Consider the following 22,641-nt stretch of genomic DNA (forward strand, 5'->3'; position numbering starts at 1 on the left):
AATTAAAGGCTTGTTGAGGAGCCTGGAGAAAGCTACTACAAGTTTTTGCTTTGTTCTCTAATTGATGGGGTGTGTATGATGAGTGATATATCTAGATGTGCTTTAGATTCATCTCTAAACACCTCTCAGAAGTTCAGCGACAGGAGGGAGGAATGGACCACTCCCTGCCTCTGCTCCATAGGCTCCTCCTGCTACATTATCACTTACATGTCCACTGCACGGACCTCCAAACATGCAGAGCATTAATGGAGGCAGATTCCATTCACATCTGGAAGGTAGGCAAAGATCTGGAGTGACTAATGGCAATCTACTTCTGGAAGATTAACTGAACAACATCTATCCAAAGTGCTTAAGTGTTTGTCAGATGGAAGCAAATTAAAAGCATTATTATAGAACAGTTGTAGAAGTTTGCTTTGAATATCTAGCCACAAAATGTCATAACTTCAGTTATTAGTTACTACCAACTAGCATCATCCACCAAATCCTGTCAATATTTTAGATGATCTTATTTACGTTTATAAGGGAAATGTGTTGGAGCTATGAAATGAGGGGAGATGAGGATGACTCATATGATATTTCATGGTATACATAAAAGGAATTCTCAAAGTATTAAAATATGTATTTAAAGGGCATCTTAAGAAATTATGCCATCTCCTTACTTTAGGCCAAAATTTCTTCTTCCAAAGACTTTAACAGGAGCTGGGAGAGCTCACTTGGTGAGAGTACTTGTTTAACATGTGTGAGATTCCGGGGTTCAATCCCTAGCACTGGCGAAAAATTGGAGAGGGGGTCTCTAGTTGTAGCCTGTAGTAGAGTGCTTGCCTAGTACATACAATGCTCTATAACTGATCCCAATACCAGAAAGAAAAAGAGAAAAAAGAAATTGCTCTTCAAGTCCTAATTCAAGTCAATAAACAATGATTCTATGCTTATAACATGGCAGACATAAAAACAAAACTAACCTGGATGGATACAGACAGTGTATGTTCTCTGTTCTAATTTTAAAACAATTGATATAAAAGAGAATTGGTTTAAAACCAGATAAGTGCAGGAATCAAAAGTGTCAATCTTGAGATGAGGTCTAGCCAGTCGGGGTTCTCAAGGCTGGCAGGAAGACAGCTATGGGCCCACCAGGCATGTGGGCCTTATTATGATAGGGAAATATGTGGTGGAGAAATGGGAGAGATAGAGAAGCGGAATGGTTCATGCGCTGTGGAAAGACGCAGAAAGGAAGAAATGAAGACAGCGAGGAGTGGGCAGATGTTGGAGGCCTGCTTGCCACCTAGGGCCATGGTGAAGGCAGTGAGGAGTAGACCGAGGGGGTAGGTCTGCTTGCCACCCAGAGCCATAGTGATGTCCCGGCCAGGCTGCTGCCAAGGGCCATGTCTGGGTCCTGGTCCTACAGTAGCCAGGGTGTGCTGATGTCCATGGCTCCTGCTGCTGTCAGGTGCCATACTGATTCCACTGGGCTAGGCCGTCTCCTGGGGCTGTGTTTGGGTCCACAAGCCACACTGTCACTGGAACCATGCCAGTCTAGGTGGCCTTTGCTGCCACTTGGGGCCATGATGACAGCCAGGCCTAGGCTGTTGCCCAGGACCATGTCTGGGTCCATGGCCCTATAGCAGCCAGGGTCCAGATTGATGTACATGGCTCCTGTTGTCACCAAGCACAATGAAGATGCCCAGGGTCAGATCAGCCATCTGAGTCCAGGTTGGTGACTGAGGGCTAGGATGCATCCAGATCAGAGTGGCCTGTGCTGCTACTGAATATCATGGTGAAGTCTGGGCCAGAACTGCAGCTGAGGGCCGTGTCAGGGTTCATGGCCCTACTGCAGCCAGGGTCTGTGCTGATATCTGATGATCCTGTTGCCATCAAAGGCTGTGCAGACACCCAGAAGGGCCATGTTGGTGTCTCAGGGCCGGCCATACTGCCACTGCGGCAGTGGTGACATCCAGACCTAGCTGCTGCTGAGGACCATGTCAGCCCCTACTGTGGCTGGGGTCTGTGCTGAAGTCTGGGTCCTGTATTGCCACCAAAGGTCACATAGAGGCTCAGAGTTGGAGACACAACCTGAGGCCTTGGTGGTGTCCATATGGCTGCCAGAACCATTCCCACCTGAGTGATCATTCCTTCCACCCAGAGCCAGGATGTCATCCCGGCAAAGCTGCTGCTGAGGGCCATGTTTGAGTCTGTGGTCCAGCTGCAGTTTTGTTGATGTCTGTGGCCTGTGACACCCCAGGAGGCCCTAGGAACCATTTGAGAAGAAATCAGAGGGCCATGAGAAGAAATCAGAAAGGCCCTGCCTTTCCCTGGCCCTGGGAAAGCTGGCCTTGCCTCACTATAGCAAGAGAGCCGGCCCCTGCACTCAGAAGAGATGGCCTTCACCCCTCACCATAGGTGAGGGTCCACTGACCCTGAGGGCAATCATGTAGGGGAGCTTACTCTGTGCCCTTGCTTGAGGCAGGTGGCCCCAGTGGCCCTGACTGACTAGCTTGGCTACCACCCAGGCCCACAGCTGGGCTTTGGGTTGACCCACCACCCATCTACCCTATCTAGGACCTGCTGGAGATAGTGAAGGGACTGGTCCTGTGGAACAATACTTACAGGATCTCTAAGACTCAGGGCGGCCACAGGCTATCCCAGAGGAGTTCTAGTGAGGCTCTAGTGAGGATGGTGTACCAGAAACCAGAGGCCTTGAACCAGACCAGTGACTCACTGCAATGAACACTTGCCAGTAAAGCTGATGGGACAAAGGGGTCTACTATATGGCACACCAAACCCTCCAATGCCACCAGGACAAATGAAAAGGTTATGGAGAGGCAGGAAAGAAGGAGAAGCAAAGAGATTTTTCTGTTGTTGTTTTTGGTTTGGTTTGGTTTGCCAGAGGCCATAAGAATATCCAGCAGATGACAACTAATATTCAACAGGTGGATACACCAGATGAATAATTCTCTGATGGGGAGGCCTGTGGGAGACCAGCTCCCACATTTATTTACCCCAGAGACACTTGAGGAATGAGGGATTAGAGACTTAGATAGAAATAAAGAGGGGAGAGAAACAGAGAGAAATTCAGGTGGGCCTGGATCCTTATCCACTGGCCCCACAGCTTTATTCCAAAGGGGTATTTATAACTATGCCAAGAGGAGGGGCAAAGGACCTCCACCTTGCTAGTTACAGCCAAGTGTAGGACCTTACAAACACCTGGTACTCGGGCCTGTGGTCCAATAATCCTCTTATGCAGTCCTGCTAGGTACAGCCATGAGGAGACCTAGTGTGCTCCAACAGGTCCCTCTTCTTTATATTTTAAAAGAAAAAACTCCCCATTAAAAGCTCACAGCACTCTCCATAGCTGTCACACCTCCCAGTGTAGGAGTAGAGGATAAGGACAACATTCCTTTTTTGGAATGGGTCTAAGGTGACAGCAGTCTTAGCTGCATCAAGCCCTTTCTAAACCAAAAAAATGCTTCATGCAACTGCATCAAACTTAAATCCCCTTAGCTTCATCATTAACATTAACAATTTAATATAATTCTAATGTAAATATTGCTATACATAGTTACAAGTCTCTCCCTTACATCTTAAAGCAAACTCTTAATAGAACCATTTTAATTTCTTGCTAATAAAACATAGGATGAATTTCTGATGCATTCACATCAAACTTCACTAAATAATGGTGCATAAATATCAATAGGTTAACATAATAATTCTAACATAAACATTACTATTCACAATATAATTCCTACAAACCTACATTCAAAAGCAATTTCTTCACTCAAGAAAATATTTTTTAATTAAATAGACTGAGAAATATTAACTCTCCATTTTCTTTATAATTTCTTAAACTAAATATCAAACCCAGTTAGAAAAAACTCAAACTTTTCTATTTAAACAATTCCATTTTTAAGTAGTTTCATTTTTTTACACAAACAGTTCCACAAACCATCAGTGTTGATAGAGTCTATATACATAAGTAAATTTAAACTGTCCCATTGTAATAAAATCATTACTGCCCATTTCATTACTTAAGTTCAAAAGTTCAAAAAGAGTTCTGGTACCATTCCTAAAAGTTCCTCTGAGTGCTCAAAACCAAGGCCTGGCTTGTTAGCTGCCCTTAAGTCTGTGTATAGCTGTCAGAGACATAATGACTCTGAAGCAAACAGCTCCAAATATGAGAAGTCCCATAACTGAAACTTTTTTCAGTTCAAGCAAGTCTCCCTGAAACTTTCGCTTTCAGCTACTGCTGTGCTTTGCAGTCTGTAGCCTTCCATAACCAGGCCATTCCTGAACCAGGCTGGAGAGTTTTTAATCACCTCACAGCCTCATGGGCTCAAGGCTCCTTCAGCTGCTATGAGCTGATCCATGGCCCTCCCACAGCAACCCCAGCTCTGGGAGAGTCCCATTACCTGCTTTGTTGATGGTCCAATGCTGAGGACCCTGGGTCCCGGAATCTTACATAGCATTCAGCAGTTTCTGCAGAGTACCAGTCTGGCTGTTCAGCCTGGAGCGTGGCTCTCACCTCCACAGCTTCTTGGTCTCCCGTGTGTCTCAACTGCTCATCTGGCACTGACACCACTTCTCTGCTCCTGGCAGCAGTCTGCTCACTGTTGCTCACTGTTCACCTTTTCTGAGGCACAGCATCTCTACTGGGCTTTCCAAGCTGCTGCCTGCCATTCGCCTTTCTCGTGGCATGGTGTCTCCATTCTGCTCCTCATCATGACTTTTTCATAGCTGAAAGCATGCAGAACCTTGTACTAGTGCTGGCACTGCTTTTTACTGGCTCTTAGGAAGCTATGAAATGGACACCTGGCTGCTACTTTCTGAAGCTAGCAGTCTCTGAAGTGGCTTTTTTCTGTTATTGGCAGCTTTTGGAGCTTACTAAAGCCACTCAGAGTGCCAAGTTTGCAGTCTGCTATGGACACTGCTTTTTGTGTCCCAGGTTCCTTCACCATATATTCCCCTATTAAACTTTCACCATGTCCCTAGACCTAAACCCTATATTCTTATGCCTAAAGCTTATGCTACCCTAAATCTATATTTCTCAAACTAAAATTACATTCCATAGAACTACTTTATAAACCTTAACATTTAGAAGAGATCCCTTAACTATCATCACTTTACATATCACCTATCTCTTAGAAAAGATTTTTAAAAGCACTATTTACCAAACTTGAGAAAACTATAGAACTATTAGAAGGACACTTTTAACAAGACAGGAAGTACACAAATCATTTCAGAGTTTAAGTTCAAAACTTATAGTCAGCTTTGATATTATTCTGAAAGTTCTTGAGAGCCGGGCGGTGGTGGCGCACGCCTTTAATCCCAGCACTGGGAGGCAGAGGCAGGCAGATCTCTGTGAGTTCAAGGCCAACCTGGGCTACCAAGTGAGTTCCAGGAAAGGCACAAAGCTACACAGAGAAACCCTGTCTCAAAAAACCAAAAAAAAGTTCTTGAGAGTTGGAAACAAGAGTCTAATTTGGCAATGGTTCTGTCAACCCTGGGATTTAGTGAATACTGTCACTATGGGGTTGTAACACTTGTTGTTAGGGGGCTGAAACACTCTCAGGACAACACCACTCCACAAAGTCACCTTTCCCACCGAGTTCTCTCAGACATTCTAGAACTGGCAGAGATGCTCAGTGGCAGTGGTTTCTAACTAGAGGCTGTCCCTTTACCCAAATTCATAACAGCTCCCCTAAGTGCTTCAATTCAGACAAACACTGTTGATTTCACTCAGTTGCTGCAGAAGCCTCGCCTCAGGGCGAATATGAAATTACCATATTGAACTGTCATAAAAGCTCTTAGCAAAAAATCCTTGTGCAGCTATTAGGCAATATAAGCCATTGTTTCAAACCTGCCTTGATACTACATTTCCCAGTCCTCTTTTCCAAGCTGCCTTTTGGGTATGGGTATGCTAGCAAACTTCCAGTTCCCTTTACAGGGTTAGTTTTTATGGTTTTGCTTTTGTAACAGGAAATTTCTCTTCCCTAAGCTTGCTTTAGGATGCCTGTGACACCATTTAACAGGTTTACCTCTCTAATTAGATCTTTCACCTGACCCTGTTCCCAAGAGGTTTGTGTCCATTTGTCCATGCGCACTCAGACAGCTGCTTATTGCCAGAGGAAAACACCGTTCAGGGCTTCACTCTGGGTCAGTGAGGGAAACCAAAAGCTTGAAACAAAGCTTTTCAGAAAGGTCTTTTTCATAGTAGAAAAAGAGAGGTTTTCTCCTGGATAGTTCTCTGTCCTGTCCTGGGTTGGCTCCTCCCACAGATAGTGTCCCTGACTTGGCAGTGCCACTGCCAAGGCTCAGCTTTACTGCTTCCTTATCATCATCAGCCCCTCCCATCAGGGAGGAATCTGCCTGCACTCTTTCATCAGGCCCTTGCCTGAAGGGATTTTCCCATCCAGGTGAAATTAATTTTGTCCTTACAGAAAGAGAAACTGAGAAAGAAAGTTTTGAAAGGCTTTTTAGTTTTTTAGAGAGAGAATAAGTTTTTGAGAGAGAAAAGACCACAAGTTTCCCCAAAACTTCTGTTCTCTAAACTTTGGTTTCAATGGCCAAGAGGAAACAAATTCTGATGGTACTGTGTTTCCATACAGTGGGGGTGTCAGCAGAGTGAAAGTTTTATCTCACATGAATTTGTCTTTGCCTCAGGGAAAATGCTTTCCACAGCTGCTTGGACTTAGCATTTTTTGCTATCTCCAGGCCAAAAGCTTTCACTGGAATCTTTTTTTCCGCCTGTTAAGCTCTTCTTTAATAGATATTTCCTCTGATTCTTCCCAGTTTGCGTTCCTAAGTCTAGTAGCTTATCTTTATGCTATATTCCTTCATTCCTATTCTACCTTACTCTTCTAAGTTTTTCCTACACTATATTTCTATTTCCTACTTTCCTTAATTTTTATATATAGGAGAGAGAGAGAGAGAGAGAGAAAGAGAGAGAGAGAGAGAGAGAGAGAGAGAGAGAGAGAGAGAGAGAGAGAATGAGAACCTAGAGGGAAGTCTACACTGCAGCCTTGCAGCATTTCACCACCTAACCTACACACTTCAAAATAAAATACAGTTGCCTTCATTTTTCAATTCCTTATCGGCATGCCTGCACTCATGACATCCCCTTCTTTGATTTCACAAAGCCCTAGGGTTATTTTTTATTTATTTTTTTGTCCCTATTCAGTGGCACCATCTGTGGGAGACCAGCTCCCACATTTATTTACCCCAGAGACACTTGAGGAATGAGGGATAAGAGACTCAGATAGAAATAAAGAGGGGAGAGAAACAGAGAGAAATGCAGGATAGCTCAGGTGGGCCTGGATCCTTATCCATTGGCCCAGAGCTTTACTCCAAAGGGCTGTTTAAAACAATGCCAAGGGGAGGGGCAAAGGACCTCCCCCTTGCTAGTTACAGCCAAGTGTAGACCTTTACAAACACCTGGTGCTTGGGCCCATGATCCAATCATCCTCCTATGCAGTCCTGCTGGGTACAGCCACTAGGAGACCTAGTGTGCTCCAACAGAGGCCCACTAGGCATGGACCTTGGGGTCACAGACTGTGAATACTGTTTGCATCTGTCTGTGATTTTCTCATGTGCTACTACAAGTCTTCTCTAAAAAGAACAGCTATGGGACTCTTCCCACAGGTTATTGGTAGTGTGTTTTTTACTACCAATTATTGAGTATATTTAATTTCTGTGGATTGACAGGAAGATAATTCTTCTTACACTGTGTAATTTTAGTGAATAAAATATACTTTCATGGGGCTGGAGAGATGGCTCAGTGGTTAAGAGCACTGACTGCTTTTTCAGAGGACCCAGGTTCAATTCCCAGCACTCACATGGCAGCTAATAACTGTCTGTAACTTCAAGATCTGACACCCTCACACAGACATACATGCAGACAAAACACCAATGCACATAAAATAAAAATAAAATGTGTGTGTGTATATATATATATATTTTTCATGGCCAGGCTTTTGTTTCATGGCTTCAAGACAATTACATACAATTAGCCGATTTAAGACCTCAGAGCAAATTCAAAGTAGACTAGCTGCCCCTGCAAATGAATCACACATGGATAGATTCCCAGGTGTCTGGTTGTTGAACCAAGATCAAGCATAAAGCAACTTTGGTGCTGGTTCCCCACTTGCTAAACTCTGGCTTGTAACATTAAAGATATAACTCCTGATACAAATTCCTCAGCAACTAACTTCCTGCAAGAACTCCTAATCTCAGTTTAATGATACAAGACTCAAGGTTCATCCAACTGTTTATGTTTAGGTCTTGGAACACTTTTAAGGTCACTGTCCCTCGAGAAAGTGCGGAGCACTAGAGCTCTATGTACCTCACGCCCTCATTTTACAACCTGCACACCAGGGAGCCTGGCAGACAGCAAGAGCATTGCCATGGTTACTCATGCTCAGCCACATGGACAGCACTCTGTGCTTTCTGGTTAGCACAGCATTCTCCCTTGCAATGAAAACTATCCAAGTCTGAGAACAAATGACACTTTCAAATGACAGCTTAGAATGTTTATCACACTTAGAAATATAGAATACAATGCACAATTTCTGTTTTCGAGGCTCCCCAGTAGTTTAACTTTTTAACCCCCTTTATGAGCTATAAGCAAGACAGCAAAATAGCTGGATCTTCCTTCACAGCCACAACTGCCCTACTAATCAGAAAGCTGACAGGTTTATTTCATGTATGTTATCAGAATGACACTGCTTCTTATAATTTACCCAAGAGATGTGATGTGACCCTCAAAATGTAACTCTTTTATTGTCTAAAGCTCTCTGTTGGGAATATATATAACTGTGCAAAGACAAAGAAGAAAGAGATCTTTCAAGGTGAAGTAATAAAGAAAGTTCCTGTGCTTTTTTCCCTACCCCTCAGATAGAAAAGTTTAGTTCTCACCAACATCATGGATTATTTTGCAAACCCTGGGTGCGGTCTTGGAGCTGGTTCTCTGAGACTGCAATATTGATTTGGGGTTTTGTTTTGCTTTTGTTTGCTTGCTTGCTTTGTTTCATTTTCTTTTGTGTGGGGGGGCATGCAGCAGGGATGAGGATAGGATATGGGGGGACTGGGAGGTGAGCAGAATTGGAGTGCATGTAAAACTCCCAAAGAGTCAATTAAGAAGGTAAATGAAAAAAAGTGTCAATCTTGATAGTAATCAAAGCAAACATGGGAGCTAGTGAAGTGGCTCAATGGTAGTTTGTCCAGTATCTATGAGAACTCAATCCAGTTCCCAACAACTCCCCTTATATATAAATGGTGAACAGAACTGGGTAACCACCTCTCAGAGAGACCACTAGCACCCCTAAAAGTCATTCCATGCCTCTCCCTATCACTCTGCTTTTGGCTTCTCCTCCTCCAGTGATAGCCAGGTACAGACTTCATTACCACAGATTCTGGCTGTCACACAGGATGGTGTGACACAGTTTACAACGGTACAGACCAAGTCAGCGAGCTATATAAACACCTGACCAAGGCCAAAATCTACTATCATCATTAATTGGAATGCAAGCACACTCATTTGCTTCCTAGGAGAACTTCATCAGTGTGATTGCAGGACCTCCGTCCTGGTCTACTATAAAATATACCAAAATTCCTTTCAAGACTTGTTGTACTGCTAATGAGTATTTAGTCCTCCCTGAATTATGGCTACTAAAACTAAGGTGCTATAAATAAGCATGCTTCTTAAGAAATCCTGGCCGGGCAGTGATGGCGCATGTCTCCCAGCACTTGGGAGGCAGAGCCAGGCAGATCTCTGTGAGTTCGAGGCCAGCCTGGTCTATAGAGCGAGATCCAGGAAAGGCGCACAGCTACACCAAAAAAAAAAAAAAAAAAAAAAAAAAAAAAAAAAAAAAAAAGAAAAAAAGAAAAGAAAAGAAAGAAAGAAATCCTATTTCATGAGTAGGGATACAAATTTATGTTTGGTATTTACTTAGAGGAGGTACTGTGAAGTCAAGCAGTATGCTTCTCCTTAGGTTTTGTTTGTTTGTATTTTGTTTTTGTTTTGTTTTGTTTTTTGCTTCTCCTTAGTTTTAAGAAAAAAGGCCAACTGTTCTCTAGAGTGTTATCTACATCTCACTAGCAGTAAAGGTCTCAACCCTCTATCTTTGCATTAACACTTGGTAACACCAGTTCTTAAAAATCTAGCCACTTTTGTGGGGGTGGGGGTGGCGCATGTCTTTAATCCCAGCACTCGGGAGACAGAGCCAGGCAGATCTCTGTGAGTTTGAGGCCAGCCTGGTCTACAGAGTGAGTTCCAGCACAGGCTCCAAAGCTACACAGAGATACCGTCTTGGAAAAACAAAAACAAAAACAAAAACAAAAAAAAAAGAAAGAAAAAGAAAACTTTTTCCATGCATGAGGCCCCAAGTCCCAACATGCAGGCGTGCATGTATGAACACATATGAGCCACACACACCTGTTTCCTTTAAGGTTCTTATAGTTTTGTCCTTCTTTGGGATAAATCAAAGTGACAATATAAGCATAGGCCTGTAATATCACTTCATTCTCAATACCATGTGGGAAACATCAACTTCCTTACTCACCTGAAATCTGATAGTCATTAGCAAATGTGCCTGTACTGTGCTGTGACCACTCCACTACTCCCCTGTAGCAACTACACGTGTTCAAATTACTAATACTCTGCCCTTCCTTTAGCTATTTTACTGTTTTTAAAATTCATTTTATTTTTAATTATGTGCATGCATGTCCATTTGTGAGTATGCACATGTGAGTGTGTTGTATCCCCTGGACATAAGCTGCCATGTGGGTCATGGGAACCAAATTCAGGACTGAAAGAACAAGAATTGCTCTTAATCACTGAGTTCTCCAACCCTTAGTTTCTGGTTTTGTTTTGTTTCTTGGACATGCTATGTCTTAACCTTATGATTTTCTTATCTCAGCCTCCCAAACACTGGGGTTACAGATTTAATTTAGTGATCTAAAAAATACCTTCAGGAGCTGGAGAGATGCCTCAGTGGTTAAGAGCAGTGTCTGCTCTTCCAGAGGTTCTGAGTTCAATTCCCAGCAACCACATGGTGGCTCACAACCATCTATAATGGGATCTGATGCCTTATTCTGGCCTGCAGGTGTACATGCAGAGCACTTATAACATAAAAAATAGATAAAACTTCAAAGAAAAGTAGAAATCTTAAAAAAAATTATACATGCACATGAGCCAGGCATAATGATGCATGTCTTTAATTCTAGAACTCAGGAGGCAGAGGTAGGTGGATTTCTATGAGTTCAGAGGCCAGCCTGATCTACACAGTGAGTTCTGGACCAGCCAGGGATACATAGTGAGACTATGGCTCAAAAAAAAATCAGCATAATCTCAGCACTTAGGAAAGGCTGAGGCAGATGTAACACAATGAGTTCAAGGCAAATAGGGTTCATGAGGCCATATCTCAAAATTCAATTTTCCCTTTATGTTTAATTTTACTGTTTTTCAAACTTAAAAATTTTAACTTTATGTGTATGAGTGTTTTGCCTGCACAAATGCATGTGCACCACTTACTTGTGTGCCTGGTGCCCTTGGAGGCCAGAAAAGGGAATCAGTTCTCTCTGGAACTGGAGTTACAGACAGTTGTAAGCTGCCATTCAGGTGATGGGAACTGAACCCAGATCCTCTGGAAGAGGAGCCAGTGCCCTTAAATACCAAGGTATCTCTTCAACTCATGAGCTTAATTTTAGACTTTTCAAAGTCTTGCATAATTACTACTCTATTGTGTTTGAAACACATTAGTCAGCAAATTCTGCTAGTTTTCTCCAAATTTCCATAAGGTTTCACACATTGCAGATTTTTTCTCTCTAACTCCTTGATAGCAATATTACCTCAGTCTTTGCCATCATTACTAACTGCATCTATGCTAGCTAAGGAAGAGTGTGCTATCTTCCTGTTGTCACATGGATTTTGAGAATATGCAACACCAAACCCACAAACTTAGTGACATGATTTACTCTAGCTAGTAAATGTCAAAAATATCATTAAAGTACATCAAGGTCTCAGCTCAGATGTAACTATAAAACATGGCTTCATCTTCTACCTGAGAATGAGCATAGGTTGTTAAGGTGCTGTGAGTGAGTGTAATCTCCAAGTGAGAAGAAGATGGCTGGAGCATCTCAGCCTCCATCTTTTCCATCCCATGTACTCAGAATCAAAATCAGCTAACTTGAATGAGAAGTTTTTGTTTGAAGCCCTTGAGAATTGGATGCATTCAGTCACTGATTTATTTTTCCAAATAAGATCTTGCTACATAACCTACACTGGACTTAAATGCTCTCCCTGCCTCAGCTTCCTGAATGCTAGGATTACAGATATGTACCACCACATCTATCTGGGGGATAATTTTATGAGTCAAGAATAATACTGGAGGAAGATCTAGCAGCCAGAGGAGGAGGACTCCAGGGGCCAGCCAGCCAGTTACACAGCCAGCCATGGAGTAAGAGTAAGATTTATAAAAGTTAGAGAAAAGGAAAAGCCCAGAGGTAAAAGATAGATAGGTTAAGGAAAGATGGCTAGAAACTAAGTCAAGTTAAGGCTGGGCATTCATAATTAAAAATAAGCCTCTGGGCAGTTCAGAGGAGATCCATTCAGGTGGGGACTCAGAGGCTTTCAGTCTGAGGAAACAAGATCAGCTGAGGAGTTGGTGAGCCAGACGGCTGGAGAGGTGGCTCAATGGTTAAGAGCACTGTCGGGCCCAGTGTTCTGCCTGAGACTGGTCAGGACCTAGCTGCCAATTGTTCAGAATCCAACAACCTCATGGAACCAGGATAGCTGAGGAGCTCCAGAACACTGTTGGCAAGGAACGGCGTAGACTAATCGCACATCTTTAATCCCAGCACTCTGGGAAGGAGCTGCTGTGGGACGGGACCAGAACAACCCGAGCATTCTGGCCAAGGCTGACCCGGGGCCCAGCTGCGGATCATGTGAAACCCAACAACTTGGAGGCATTGGTGAGATTGCCCTACTGATCAACCTGTTCAGCTGAGATCCATTTGGGAGAGGTTTCAGAAGCCTGCAGCCTGCAGTCTGAGGAAACAAGATCAGCTGAGGAGTTGGCGATCAAACAAAACTCAACCCAAGAAAGCAAGAGGAGTTGTCCAGACACCTAATCAGATCACCAGAGTCATAAGCCCACCCTACACCAACTGGGAACAGGTAAGGTCTCATCTCTTGACCAGCAGACCAGGTCTCTAGCTCCTAGGCCCCAGCCATTGGAGCCCCAGGGACCAGGCAGCTCTTTCCCTGCTCCCTCGCAAAAAACAACAACAACAACAACAAACAAACAAACAAAAAAATCCCCTGCAAACCCAACAACCACTGGAGTCATAAGCCCACCCTGCAGTGACTGGGAACAGCCATTGGAGTCCCAGGGACTGGACAGCGGCCTCTTTCCCTGCCGCCTTACCAAGAAAACCATTTCATGCGACACCAACAACCACTGGAGCCATAAGCCCACCCTGCACCGATTGGGAACAGTTGCTCACTGAGACAGAACCCACTAACATCGACTGGAGTAAGATGCTCACGGAGAAACAGGGCCCAACAACACCGATTCAACCAAGAACTCCCAGTGGACCAAGACTATCAATTGGAACAAGAGTGGCACCCTCAGACACAGACACCACTGCACCGAGTGGAGGAAGAGATGAGTAGATGCCAGTGCAAAAATACAGGCAACAACATAAAGACCTATATGACACCATCAGAACCTAGTGATTCTACACCTGCAAGACCTGAACATACCAACGTAGAAGCAGAAGAAATCAATCCTAAAAATGACTTTAAGAAGATGATATAGGCCCTTAAATAGAAAATGAAAAATTCCCTTAAAGAAATGGAAGAAAAAAAAAACAAAAAAAATGGAAGAAATCAAAGAAAGCCAAAAAAAAAAAAAAAAAAGAAAAAAGAAAAAAGAAAAAGAAAAGAAAAGCAATTAAACAGACGAAGGAAACAGTTCAAGACTTGAAAATTGAAATCGAGACAATAAAGAAGACACAAACTGAGGGAATGTTGGAAATAGAAAATCTGACTAAACGAGCAGGAACTACAGATGCAGGCATAACCAACAGAATGCAAGAGATGGAACAGAGAATCTCTGACACTGAAGACACAATAGAGAAAATAGATTCGTCAGTCAAAGAAAACACTAAAGCCAAAAAAGTCATAACATAAAACATCAAGGAAATTTGGGACACAATGAAAAGACCAAACCTAAGACTAATAGGGATAGAAAAAGAATACCAACTCAAAGGCACAGAAAATATATTCAACAAAATCATAGAAAAAAACTTTCCCAACCTAAAGAAAGAAATACCTATGAAGATACAAAAAGCTTAAAGAACACCAAATAGGCTGGATCAAGAAAAAAAAAAAGTCCCCTCATCACATTATAATCAAAACACTAAATATACAGAACAAAGAAAAAATATTAAGAGCTGAAAAGGAAAAAGGTCAAGTAACACATAAAGGTAGACCCATCAGAATAACACCAGACTTCTTAATAGAGACTATGAAAGCTAGAAAGTCCTGGACAAATGTTATGCAGATACTAAGAGACCACAGATACCAACCCAGACTATTATACCCAACAAAACTCTCAATCACCATAGACGGAGTAAACAAAATATTCCATGATAAGACCAGATTTAAACAATACCTATCCACAAATCCAGCCCTACAGAAAGCAATTGAAGGAAAAATCCAACCTAAGGAAATTAAACACACCTATGAAAACTCAGGCAATAGATAATCCCACACCAACAAATACCAAGGAAGGGAAACACAACACTACCACCAAAAAATAACAAGAATTAGCAGGAATCAATATCTATGGTCTCAACTCTCCTATAAAAAGACACAGGCTAACAGAATGGATACAAAAACAGGATCCATCCTTCTGCTGCATACAAGAAAAACCTAAAATTCAAAGACAGACACTACCTCAGAGTAAAAGGCTGGGGAAAGGCTTTCCAATCAAATGGACTTAAGAAACAAGCTGGTGTAGCTATCCTAATATCTAATAAAATAGACTTCAAACTAAAATCAATTGAAAGAGATTGGGAAGGACATAACATATTTATCACTTGGAAAATCCAACAAGATGAAGTCTCAATTCTGAACATTTATGCCCCAAATACAAAGGGCACCCACATTTATAAAAGAAACATTACTAAAGCTTAAATTGCACATATTGGTTGTAGTATTAAGGCAACTCCACGTAGTTAAAAGGATTTATTTTGTGGGGTAACTTACAAGTAAAGGGATAGGTTACAGGGTCCAGGAAAGGTGTAGCACAGTCCAGCGGTGCTCTCTGGAAAACTCTGCTTGGTCTACCTCCAGCATCCAGGATCCAGGAACCAAGAGTGCTGGCACAATCTGGATCTCGGGTCTTAAAGGCTCCTGTCTCGGCCCCGCTTTGTAAGTGTGACAGTTACTGAAGCCTCAATAGGGGTAGTACTTCCAGGTCAAAGCTGGAACAGCTACCCACTACACACACATCAAACCCCACACACTAGTAGTGGGAGACTTCAACACACCACTCTTACCAATGGACAGATCTACCAGACTGAAACATAACAGAGAAATAAAGGGCCTAACAAATGTTACGACTCAAATGGACTTAATAGATATCTATAGAACATTCTACCCTAACACAAAAGAATATACCTTCTTCTCAGCACCCCATGGAACCTTCTCGAAAATTGACCACATGCTTGGTCACAAAGCAAATCACAACAGACATAAAAACACTGGAATAGCTTTCTGTATTTTATCAGATCACCATGCCTTAAAGTTAGATTTCAACAACAACAAAAACTATATAAAGCCTACAATCTCATGGAAATTGAATAATGCCCAACTGAAGCACCAATGGGTCAAGGAAGAAATGAGAAAGAAATTAAGAGATTTGCTAGAATTCAATGAAAATGAAAGTACAACATACCCAAACTTATGGGACACTATAAAAGCAGTGCTAAGAGGAAAATTCATAGCACTAAATGCACACATAAAGAAGTTGGAGAAATCTCACACTAATGACTTAACAGCACACCTGAAAGCTCTAGAACAATTCAGGAGGAATAGACGCCAAAAAATAATCAATGAAATAGAAACAAAGAACAATAAAAAGGATCAATGAAACAAAGAGTTGGTTCTTCGAAAAAAGTCAATAAGATAGACAAACCCCTATCCAAATTAACCAAAAGGCTGAGAGAGATCATCCAAATTAACAAAATCAGAAATGAAAAGGGAGCTATAACAACAGACAATGAGGAAATCCAGAGAATCATCAGGTCATACTTTAAAAACCTGTACTCCACAAAATTGGAAAATCTGAAAGAAATGGACAATTTTCTGGATAGATACCACATACCAAAGTTAAATCAAGACCAGATAAACTATTTAAATAGACCAATAACCCTTAAGGAAATAGAAACAGTCATTAAAAGTCTCCCAACCAAAAAAAAGCCCAGGACCAGATAGTTTCAGCACAGAATTCTACCAGATTTTCAAAGAAGAGCTAATATTAATACTCTTCAAATTGTTCCACACAATAGAAACAGAAGGAACATTAACAAACTCTTTTTATAAGGCTACAGTTACCCTGATACCCAAACCACACAAAGATGCAACAAAGAAAGAGAATTACAGACCTCATGAACATTGATGCAAAAATACTCAACAAAATATTGGCAAAACAAATCCAAGAACACATCAAAAAAATTATCCACTATGACCAAGTAGGCTTCATCCAGGGATGAAAAGATGGTTCAACATATGAAAATCTATCAATATAATACACCATATAAACAAACTGAAAGAAAAAAAACCCACATGATCATGCTGAAAAAGCCTTTGACAAAATCCAACACCCCTTCATGATAAAGGTATTAAAGATCAGGAATACAAAGAACATCCTGCTGTGGGATGGTCTGTATGAAAAATGTGTTGCTAATTGGTCAATAAATAAATCACTGATTGGCCAGTGGCCAGGCAGGAAGTATAAGCGGGACTAACAGAGAGGAGAATTGAGAGAACAAGAAGCTGGGTGAGGGAGACACTGCCAGCTGCCACCATGACAAGCCGCATGTGAAGATCCCGGTAAGCCACGAGCCATGTGGCAAGGTATAGATTTATGGAAATGGATTAATTTAAGCTGTAAGAACAGTTAGCAAGAAGCCTGCCACGGCCATACAGTTTGTAACCAATATAAGTCTCTGTGCTTACTTGGTTGGGTCTGAGCAGCTGTGGGACTGGCGGGTGACAAAGATTTGTCCTGACTGTGGGCAAGGCAGGAAACCTCTAGCTACAAATGGTGCCCAACGTGTTGGCAAGAGTTTCCACCTAAAACCTGAGTAAAAAGATTCTAAAACGGAGCTAAAAACAGCTCCTAGTTGTCTCTTTCAAGCTAGCAGCAGCCTGCGTGTTTGAGCTACTATGGCGGGTTCCTGGCGTGCATGCTCGACCTGCAGTATGGCGGGAATGAGGCCTCTGCAAGTGGCACATTAAGCTGTGTGGTGGATTTAGCCTTTGCTAGTACAAAAAAAAAAAAAAAAAAGAGGTTTCTGGGCTACACGCTGCTTTGATAGAAGCATAGACCCATTTCTGAGAGTTGATGGCTCCCAGAGCTGGCGGAAAACATATCACTGCCATGTTGGGAAGCTGAAGTGGGCAGAGCCAACAGCCATATAGCGCCAGTGCCGTTTCAGGCTTAAAAGGCTGCAGTTTAAAGCAATAGGCTCAAGCTAATATAAAAAATAAGCCACGTAAAGATGGCTACCACACAGAGAATCTGGATTATGTTCTCTTTGATATTCGTAACTGAAGAAAAACATTTGATTACAAAAGCTGTTGAGTTATGCCAAAATGTATATTTTAAAGGTACCTTGACTTCAAAATTTGGATGTAAGGATATGTTGCTTTGGAAAGGAGGCTCTGCTTTTGTTTCCACAGAAAGCCAGAGGCTATGGATTTGTTCCAGATTAAGATACATCAGGTTTGACCAGCCAAGACCACCTGAAAGGTCTCCGATGACACCATGGCCCAGATGATCCAACATCCAGAATGGTTTGAAGGCAACTGGCTCAGACAATACAGCCTCATAGACTATTCCATAATCCTAAAATTTTCTTTGTGTCCCCATAAGATACAGCGCCCCCCTCCAGCAGAAAGTAGTAAGAGAAGCTACGCCCAAATTCCCAAATATACCAAGCTGACTTTGGAGATGTGTAAAGGTTAAAACCTTCCTTTTTAAGAAAAGAAAAGGGGAAGTGCTGTGGGATGGTCTGTATGTCAAATGTGTTGCTGATTGGTCAATAAATAAATCACTGATTGGCCAGTGGCCAGGCAGGAAGTATAGGCCGGACTAACAGAGAGGAGAATTGAGAGAACAGGAAGCTGGGTGAGGGAGACACTGCCAGCCGCCACCATGACAAGCCGCATGTGAAGATCCCGGTAAGCCACGAGCCATGTGGCAAGGTATAGATTTATGGAAATGGATTAATTTAAGCTGTAAGAACAGTTAGCAAGAAGCCTGCCACGGCCATACAGTTTGTAACCAATATAAGTCTCTGTGCTTACTTGGTTGGGTCTGAGCAGCTGTGGGACTGGCGGGTGACAAAGACTTGTCCTGACTGTGGGCAAGGCAAGAAAACTCTAGCTACAACATCCCTAAACATAATAAAGGCAATTTACAGCAAGCTAACAGCCACCATCAAATTAAACGGAGAGAAACTCAAAGTGATTCCACCAAAATCAGGAACAAGACAAGGCTGTCCACTCTCCACATATTTATTCAATATAGTACTTGAAGTTCTAATAGAGCAATAAGACAACAAAAGGAAACCAAAGGGATAGAAATTGGAAAGGAAGAAGTCAAACTTTCACTATTTGCAGATGATATGATAGTATACATAAGTGATCCCAAAAATTCTACCAGGGAACTCCTACAGCTGATAAACTCCTTCAGTAAAGTGGCAGGATACAAGGTTAACTCAAAAAAAAAAATCAGTAGCCCTCCTATACATAAATGATAAAAGGGCTGAGAAAGAAATCAGAGAAACATCACCATTTACAATAGCCACAAATAATATAAAATACCTTGGGGTAACACTAACTAAACAAGTGAAGGACCTGTATGATAAGAACTTTAAGTCTCTGAAGAAAGAAATTGAAGAAGATAACAGAAAATAGAAAGATCTCCCATGCTTATGGATAGGTAGGATTAACATAGTAAAAATGGTAATCTTAACAAAAGCAATCTACAGCGTCAATGCAATCCTCATCAAAATCCCAATACAACTCTTCACAGACTTGGAAAGAACAATAGTCAACTTCATGTGGAAAAACAAAAAACCCAGGATAGCTAAAAGAATCCTGTACAATAAAGTAACCTCTTGAGTCATCACCATCCCTGACCTCAAGCTCTACTATAGTGCTAAAGTAATAAAAACAACTTGCTACTAGCATAAAAACTGACATACGCACCAATGTAATCAAATTGGAGACCCTGACATTAACCAACACACATATGAACACCTGATTTTTGACAAAGAAGCCAAAACTATACAGTGGAAAAAAGAAAGCATCTTCAACAAATGGTGCTGGCATAACTGGATGTCAACATGTAAAAGATTGCAAATAGATTCATATCTGTCACCATGCACAAAACTCAAGTCTAAGTGGATCAAAGACCTCAGCATAAATCCACTTAAACTGAACTTGATAGAAGAGAAAATAGGTAGTACTCTTGAACTCATTGGCACAGGAGATCACTTCATAAATATAACACTAGTAGCACAGATACTGAGAGCAACAATTAATAAATGGGAACTCCTGAAACTGAGAAGCTTTTGTAGGGCAAAAGACATGGTCAATAAGACAAAAAGACAGCCTACAGAATGGGAGAAGATCTTCACCACCCCACATCTGACAGAGGACTGATCTCCAAAGTATATAAAGAACTCAAGAAACTAGACATCAAAATACTGAACAATCCAATTAAAATATGGGCTACAGAGCTAAACAGAGAATTCTCAAAAGAAGAATCTCAAATGGCTGAAAGACATTTTAGGAAATGCTCAACATCCTTAGTCATCAGGGAAATGCAAATAAAAATGACTCTGAGATACCATCTTACACCTGTCAGAATGGCTAAGATCAAAAACACTGTAAACAGCTTATGTTGGAGAGGATGTGGAGCAAGGAGAACACGCCTCCACTGTTGGTGGGGGTGCAAACTTGTACAACCACTGTGGAAATCAGTAGGGCAGTTTCTCAGAAAATTGGGAATGAATCTACCTCAAGACCCAGCCATACCACTCTTGGGCATATACCCAAGGAATGCTCAATCATACCACAAAAACATTACATGTTCAACTACGTTCATAGCAGCATTGTTGTAATAGCCAGAATTTGGAAACAACCTAGATGCCCATGAACTGAAGAATGGATTAAGAAAATGTGGTACATATACACAATGGAGTACTACTTGCAGAGAAAAACAATAACATCATGAAATTTGCAGGCAAATGGATGGAACTAGAAAATGTCATCCTGAGTGAAGTAACCCAGACTCAGAAGGACAAACATGGTATGTACTCACACATAAGTGGATACTAGATATAAAGCAAAGGACAATCAGACTGCAACCCACAAATCCAGGGAGGCTACCTAGCAGGGGGGACCATAGGATGACTGTGGCTTATAATAAGTTTTGGTTTTGCCCAATTACTGGGCAAGTTTTAGTGAAACATTTCACTATTAAAATAAGAATTTGTACTGTATCAAGCTAATGAAAGAATATCCTGGCAGTACTTTCAGGAGGGGAGGGGATAAAAATCTTTTTAGATTATGGATTAGCCTGTAGAAAAATGTCTGCCATAAATTAAACAGTGAAGGGGAAGATGAATAGGAATCTCACTTACACAACTTAAGTAAAACATAGCTCTCTAAACAGATGAAGACAGGTTTCTTCTGTATCCCAGAATCTAATCTATATTTATATGTATAATTCAGCTATTATTTGGCTTAAAGGGCTTATTAAGAAATGTTATCATTTTTACTATTTTCTACAGAGAAAATATTTTCCAGTTTCAAATAACCCTGGACTTTTGAATTATAACCTGTTTTTATGTTCAAGCTAACTGTGTATTATTTCCCCTGCAGTTGTACATAAAATGTTTTTACATTTAAAAAAAGGACAAATACAAAAACAGAATAATACTGGAGATTGGCTTGTAAATCCAAATGCTTCTCCCAATATTTAAAGTTATGGCTTTGTTTGCTGCACCTCTTAACTTCAGTTGTGAACTTTATACTTTCTAAGTTCCACTGAATTCTTCCTTGAGCATTGAATTAGCTTAAAACATTATTTTCAAGTAGAAGGACCAATCAATACCTTTCACTTTTACTTCTAATCACTAGTATAATTCCTAATCAAAACTTGCTTTAAAATCCACTATAGGTCAAGAAGCCATGGGTGGAGCCTGACAGATGGCTCAGTGGTTAACAGTGTAACCTGCTTCTACAAGGGAGCTGAGTTGGATTCCCAGCACCCACCTGGGCAGCTCAAAACTTGCTAAACTCTAGCTCCAGGGTGATCTGATGCCTCTGGCCTCCATGGGCACCTGCATCCACATGAACATAGCCACATTCACACACATAATTTGGAAACAAAGAAGTCATAAACCAACCAAAACAACAACAACAAAAACCCAAAACAACAACAAAAAACCCAAATACTCTGCAGTTCTCAGGCATAGAACTGTTTCTAGATTTATTCTTTTTTATTGCATGATTATCCCCTATTTACTTATAGAAGTAATCACTTTACAATAGATTTGTTTTGTGAATTTTTCATTTATCCAAACATGTTATTATATATAATGAATTATGTTAGACCTTATTTGATGGATTTCACCTTAAATTTGCATTGATGGGGATTGAACCAAGGGCCTGGAACATGCTCGGCAAGTGCACTGCCACCAAGCTTGTCAATTTGCTCCCCAGCCCTCAACTTGCTCCTCTGCCATTGCAACATGGCATATCCCAGCACAAGTAATGCTTTGTGTCTCCAAGTTACTTTTTAAGTACATTCTGACTGATCTTAAATTTTTTTAGTGGTATTTCTTTGTGAAGTGGGTTTTTACATTTTAATCAGATTTTAAAATCATATAAAATTGATCATCTTAACTATTTTTGTGTGCACTTCATAACTGTTAAGAACAGAGACATTGTTATAACAATTCAAATACTCTCATCCAACAAAACTGAAATCATATATCCACTTAATAGCAATTTATCATCTCCCTCATCTCTCAGCTTTAATAGACTTTCATCGCTAGCTATACTCCACATAAGTGGAATCATATAGTATTCTCTTTTGTAATGAGTATTTCTCATAGCATGCAGTCTTTAGGTTCACCCATGTCTATCTTGTAACTATCTGAATAAAGTACTATCTCATGGGTTTATTTATATTATGCTCGATAATAATGTTGAACGGCTTTTAAAATATTTATAAACCATTTTACATCACCTTTAGGGAGATGTTTATTCAAGTCCTTTGACCATTTTGAAAATTAAATTATATTCTTGAGTTGTAGGTGTTCTTCCCCCTCAGGCTTCTTCTA

The 22,641-nt window shown here is 41.2% G+C and overlaps 1 protein-coding gene across 1 annotated transcript in view; it reads right to left on the reverse strand.

The window, feature by feature from the left end:
* The window catches only part of Larp1b (La ribonucleoprotein 1B), a 97,003-nt gene that overhangs the window by 24,122 nt on the left and 50,240 nt on the right, over nt 1-22,641 (reverse strand).

Source organism: Peromyscus eremicus, chromosome 6 (genome assembly GCF_949786415.1).
Source record: "Peromyscus eremicus chromosome 6, PerEre_H2_v1, whole genome shotgun sequence".
Classification (NCBI taxonomy): Eukaryota; Metazoa; Chordata; class Mammalia; order Rodentia; family Cricetidae; genus Peromyscus; species Peromyscus eremicus.